This window comes from Temnothorax longispinosus, chromosome 9 (genome assembly GCF_030848805.1).
Source record: "Temnothorax longispinosus isolate EJ_2023e chromosome 9, Tlon_JGU_v1, whole genome shotgun sequence".
NCBI lineage: Eukaryota > Metazoa > Arthropoda > Insecta > Hymenoptera > Formicidae > Temnothorax > Temnothorax longispinosus.
In genome coordinates this window covers 17,639,681-17,645,695 of record NC_092366.1, presented here as the reverse complement: position 1 = coordinate 17,645,695, position 6,015 = coordinate 17,639,681, and positions in this window count along the sequence as shown.

Sequence of the window (6,015 nt, the reverse complement as noted above, 5' to 3'; positions counted from 1 at the left end):
AGAAACCGCGAGAGAGGGACGCTATACGAGAGTTCTACTGGTAGGGGCGAATGTGTTCGGAGAGAGAGAAAATTATTGGCCGGGAGAAGGGAGCAGCGAAGGAGAGAAGTGGTCCAGGGTGAGGGCTGACGGTGAGGAGAAGGGTAGCGAGGTGGGGAAGGTGCGTGAAGGGATGGTAGGGAGCGAGGAGTGAGCAAGAGAGGAACCATGCGTAAGCAAGGGTGAACGCGGCCAAAGGCGCAGGACAGATAATTATTAATTACATTTTCGACGTTAATAATTTTGAGAGTGCTTTAATTAAGAGAACAATTTAATTTATTTTACAACGGCGAATGAAAGTTTATATTTTTTACTTTCTATCATTTTAATACTGATAAATTAAGTAATACTGATAATTTAAGTTTTCTTCTTAAGTTCTTGTCATAAACTGAATTTTTCTAGTTGTATTAAATTTCGTAATCTTCTTGACTATCGACAAATTGTCCAAAACTTTTGAATCGTGAAAAATCACGCAATACAGATAATTGTATATTTGCATATGTATCTCCCAATATCGACGCCTATGGAGAGTGAACAACGATCGAAAAGAGAAAGAGAATAAAATGAACGAAGAGAGGTGATAAAAGAGAAGGATAGAGCATTACACATACATACAAAAGGGAGGCGGAAAGAGACAGATAAGTGGAATGCTAGCATCAACCAGAAAGAGACGGTCACGGGAAAGCGAGATGCGACTGTTGGCCGGGAGTAAAGGCACAGATCAGAGAGAAAGAGACGAGAATAGAAGAGAGGTAACAGCGCATACTTGTATCCGGCGGATGCTGCGACCGCGAGCAGGACAGAACTAGAAATGCGCGTATGAGCGACAAAGGCACGAAGAATAGAAGAAAAGGAGGGCGAAAAATCGGAACGTGGTTGAAACAAGGACGAGAATATTTTGATCGAGGAAACGACAAAGATACCAGCGTATAGGAAGAAGTTAAGTTAGACAGAGATTGGAAGTATGGGCCGAATGATAGAAAGAAGAAGAACGTAAAAGAGAAAAGGGAAGAAAAGGATTAAACTAACGAAAAAATGGAAATAAAAAATTTATGAAAAGCACAAGCGAGAGAGATAGCCGTAGCTAAGCCTTATAGAAAGCGGGATACATTCAAGCGTGTGCGTGGGTTCCAGAGGGAGAACAACACACGAGCGCGATCTTGTGGAATAAGAGGGCGGATCGAGAGAAAGAGGGGATGAAAGTACTAAAGTGGGGAAAGGCGGAGAGGTGAGTGAGACGGAAAACGCACGGGACAGAAAGACGGGTCTACGTGGGTAGGAAAATGTAAGAGTTTAATGTGAAGGGAAGTCAGGGAAGAGAACAGGAGCACAACTCTACGTGCGACAAAAAGAGAAAGAGAGGATACGTGACACCTCTGAATGATATAGGTGTGAACAAAGCAAGAAAATTTGAGAGCGAGAAGAGGTAAAAAGAAAAATTCGAGAAAACGGGAATGATGGACGGTAGGAAATACACACGAAGAGTGAAATGACCAGTGCAGAGAGAAGTACGAAAAGGGTGGAAACCAAGGGATGAGAGCGAGGGATACAGCGCTCTATCGAGCGGACAGTGGACCGCGAGGGGTGGGCGGATCCGTGTCTCGTATGTAGAGAGGCAAGAGGCCTCGTTTTTGTTTCTCGTAGGTACGCGCGAAGGGATCCCCGAGGGGAACGAATTCAAGGGAGTATGTAACTAAGTATGTATAATCGACGCGAAAAGTATCGGGACAGGTGAATTAATCGATAGAGCGACGTGAATGAGGGTAGAGGACGTTTTTAGTTTGCCGTGGCAGGATTTTCTATCCTTAAGATTGATGGGACTTTTTTCTAAGTTTACTTCTTGCTGTCCAGAAATATTATTGCATAGGTTTACGTAAAAGTAATAAATACAAATGATAAAATACGGTTTTAAATAATGATTTATTACAGGTTTTTTCACTTTATTAGAAGTACCTACCTGTAATTACTGAAAGAATATTATTTTACTTTCCTATTATTTTATATTATATAATATATAAATACAGTATACAAATTGCAGAATAAGTATATAGATATAAATAATTATATGGAAATGTAATAATGTAATAAATTTTGCATTATTATGTTGCTATTATTGTGAAACACATTAAACAGTATAATTAAATAACAAAATATATTTTAAACAAGAATAATAAGTAGTACTCGAAGTGTAATAAATATCTGGTAATAAAAAATAGGTCTTTCACTGTGTATCATATGATCGGCATATATCAGGTTCTAAAGATTTTTACCGAGGTATAATATTTTTGTCAGGGCGGATAGTTACTTGCCGTTTTGCTATCTGATGTCGGAGATTGTAAAATGGAATCTATCTGGCATAAATCCTGTTCCAATTCCATGGCTGTTCGTATCATAACAAGGTTCCATCCGTTCGTGCTTTTTATTATGCGCGGAGGGATACAAGGGCCTGTAAAATTCGCAATTTGATTTCTAGATTTACGACGGCCGTACGGCGCATTGAGATCAATGGTAATGCTTACACAAGAAAAATCCTATTAAAGACATTTACGATATTAGTACATGCAAGATTTATTTTCCTCTTTATTCGTCGATGATATTTTACTGTGAAATACCTCGTATCTATGCATTATTCCGAATAGCGCGTCAATTGCATCGGGAACATTGAGTAAATATCACAGATGTTTGTAATAGAACATTTTTCTATCAATATTCACTACCATGGAGATCTCCGAGCGTTATAAAATATTTGCGATTTATTTTATACTTCGTGAGATATTTTTTAATTGCATAAATCATCTGTTTGTAGTTCCTACACATGTAATTATCTTTTTCAAAAGTTTTGCTAACGCAGTTTTAATTTGTTAATTTTGTTAAGCTAACATCCTGCATTATAAGTATAGAATTTCTTGTTTTTATATTATGCAATTACGCACATAACACATGCTGCGCGAGTGTGCGACTTTCTTTAACGCAAGAAGATCTCTAGATTATACCTATCTCTAACCGTTAGATTGCTTGGCGTAGATGAAATTACACTAACATCAAGACGAACTTATAATATCGAACCCTCCTTGTCTCTAGAGAATATAATAGAGACTGTCGAAGAAGCCGATACTGATATTCTTATAGAGTCGCATTTACCAGTTTCCCCAACACATATTTACCTCATGTTCAGAATTCAATTCTAAGTTAGTATATCGTATATACATGTTGAATAATACAATTATGTATATGTTCTTCGCTACGGTTCTCTCTCTATCTATCTCTATCTCTATTTCCCTGATATCGTATCTATCTGTGTTTAATAGACTATGAACACAGGTATACTGCTTAAAGATTGGAGGAGGGTTCGCAATAATTTACAAGTTAGTATTAACTAGACGTTATACAGCTTTACTTACCACGACAGAGCTTCTAAAGATTAATATAGATAGGATTTAGACCAGATATTATAGGTAGTAAAATCGACCGCTAATAATATATTGTATGTTGATGTTGTATGAATATAGGTTCAAAATTGATATAAAAATAAATCAAGATGTCAAGTTTTGCGATAATGAAATATATTTATTTATTAAATGAATGGATTTACAAGATAATTCATTAAAAATCGAATCTTTCGATATCTCTCTTCAATCTGGAAATTCGAAGGTAGTTTGAAAACATAGTTTAGAAGGTTTTCCTGAACGGTTGTTAGTAATTATAACAACGGCTCAAGTCAACTTTTAATTAACAGTTAATTAATTAAGCGAGAAAGAACTGCGTCAAACCGTAACAGAAAGACATACAGCTTACTAAACTTTGTTTACTGAAGTCTTAAGTTATGTAAGAGTTTAAGTAATTTAAGTAACTTCAACAGTCCACTTTACATGGATATATTTGGTAATGCAATTTTCTTGTAAATCTTGCCGAGATTCTAAGAATTCTTTTCAATATATTTTTAGAATACTATAAACAAATAATATGATATATTAGAAACGTAAAATTTATGCAATAATGTGCATATTCCGTAATAAATACGGAGAAAATATTTTAGTACAAGATAGCTTCATTAGTTTCACAGGAATTTCGTGTTAATGATTCTACGTGGAATACAGTGTTTAATCTCAAGATGGTAAGAGATATCTTTTAGAAGTTACTAAACTATCTGGCCAAGTGGTAGGAAATTAAAGGCGAGGCTACCAGAAAATAAACACAGTGGCGCGAAATCTTGATACCATTGTTGTGTGATAGAGCAAGAATACCAGCCGACATTTAAAATTGTGTTTCTCACAATTCCGTGCTGGATGGTTCCTTGTAGATAGTATGAAGTTTAATTTTCTATGCAACTGTGTGCGAACATCGAACTTATTTGCTAGAAGAAGTATTTCTATATCGAGAAAAACTTGAGAACGGGCATTGATTTTGTATGATTTTGCTATTTTCCTATGCTTGAGGAACTTTGCTACGCAGTCTCACTTACAAGGAATTTTTCCTGACAAAAGTCTTATTGGCTTTTTGAACTATTCTTTGCTCGTAAAGGAAAAATAACTTCGAATTATGTGCACATTTTTCTATAAATAAATCGAATATTTCAAAGATAACATTTCTAGGGAAACGTTTTATTTAAATATATTGTAAAAAAAAGTTAATTATATTCCTTTTTATATCTTATATTAAATATTACAAATCATTTTCTTTTTATTTTTTTCAGAAATATTAGATACGAAACTAGCGACGAAATTCTGTTTTATTCTTAAAATTTTTATAGGACGAGTGAGATACCGCTATCGTATCGTTTAGAGAGGCAAGAAGCAACATGTTAGGTCAACACTTACGTGCGGAATGATCGGTTTATGACATATTTGACCGAAATATTTATAATAGTTCTATTTAAAAAATAATGATAAGAACTTTGCGCTTACCAGAGAGGATTCGGTAACAATATTTCATTCGTCTCTCTCTCTCTCTCTCTCATAAAGAATTCTAACAAAATTTAAAACATCAGCAAAGAGTTTCGCGTTATCTCCAATAGCAAATAAGTAGATAACTTGTAACTTTAGATGGATTATATTACCTGGATATTTATAAATTGATACTTGTATTTATATCTCAGTGCAATAAAACAATGATAGAACAAATATTTTTATATCTTTAATATTTAAATTGATCGAACCTCTGCAATATTGAAATAAATTTTGGCGTAAAATAATTTAAAATTTAATTTCAAATATTATACAAATTTACTTATAAACCAATTAAATCCTTTAACATTTAATTAATGGAAAATTCATCTCTTTTTACGTGAAATAAATTATTTTTTTTACGATACATGTAAATATATGTATAATATAATCATTTAATTCGTCGGTATCAAACTCTCGATACAAAATGAGAATAAATTAAATAGTTTATCGAAAATTTTATACGCAACAAAAATAAGGAAACAACAAGTAAGGAATAAAAATTAAGCAGTACCTAAGAAGTTTGAACTCATATATTTGTTCATTAACTACTGTCAAGTGCATAGATAAGTAGGAAATAAATTGCCCTTTTAATTTTCATATAATTTAATAATATTCCAGACAATCAAACAGTTAGCGGAATTTAAAGACTTCCCTTTATATCGCAGTTCTAATGAATATTAATCAGATGCTTCATCTCTCCGTCCTGTATTTGCATCGATCTAACAATAAGAGAATCGCGTTTATTTCTGTTTTAAAGACAAATTATTTGACGCTGCTATTAGTTTTCTAGCAGAAAATTTGTACTTGGTTTTGAAAATCATGTGACTTATAATACATTCTAAAATATCGCGAGTAATAATTTATAATTTAAAAAAGTTATTATGAAATGTACGCCTATGTACATACGTGTCTTTTGAACACGTTAAATTATAATATGCTACAGTAAATAAAATGTTTTATGATCATTGTGTATAATATCTTAATAATATTTTTCGAAGTTTAATTAGAGAGAGAGGGTAAAAATTTTAAT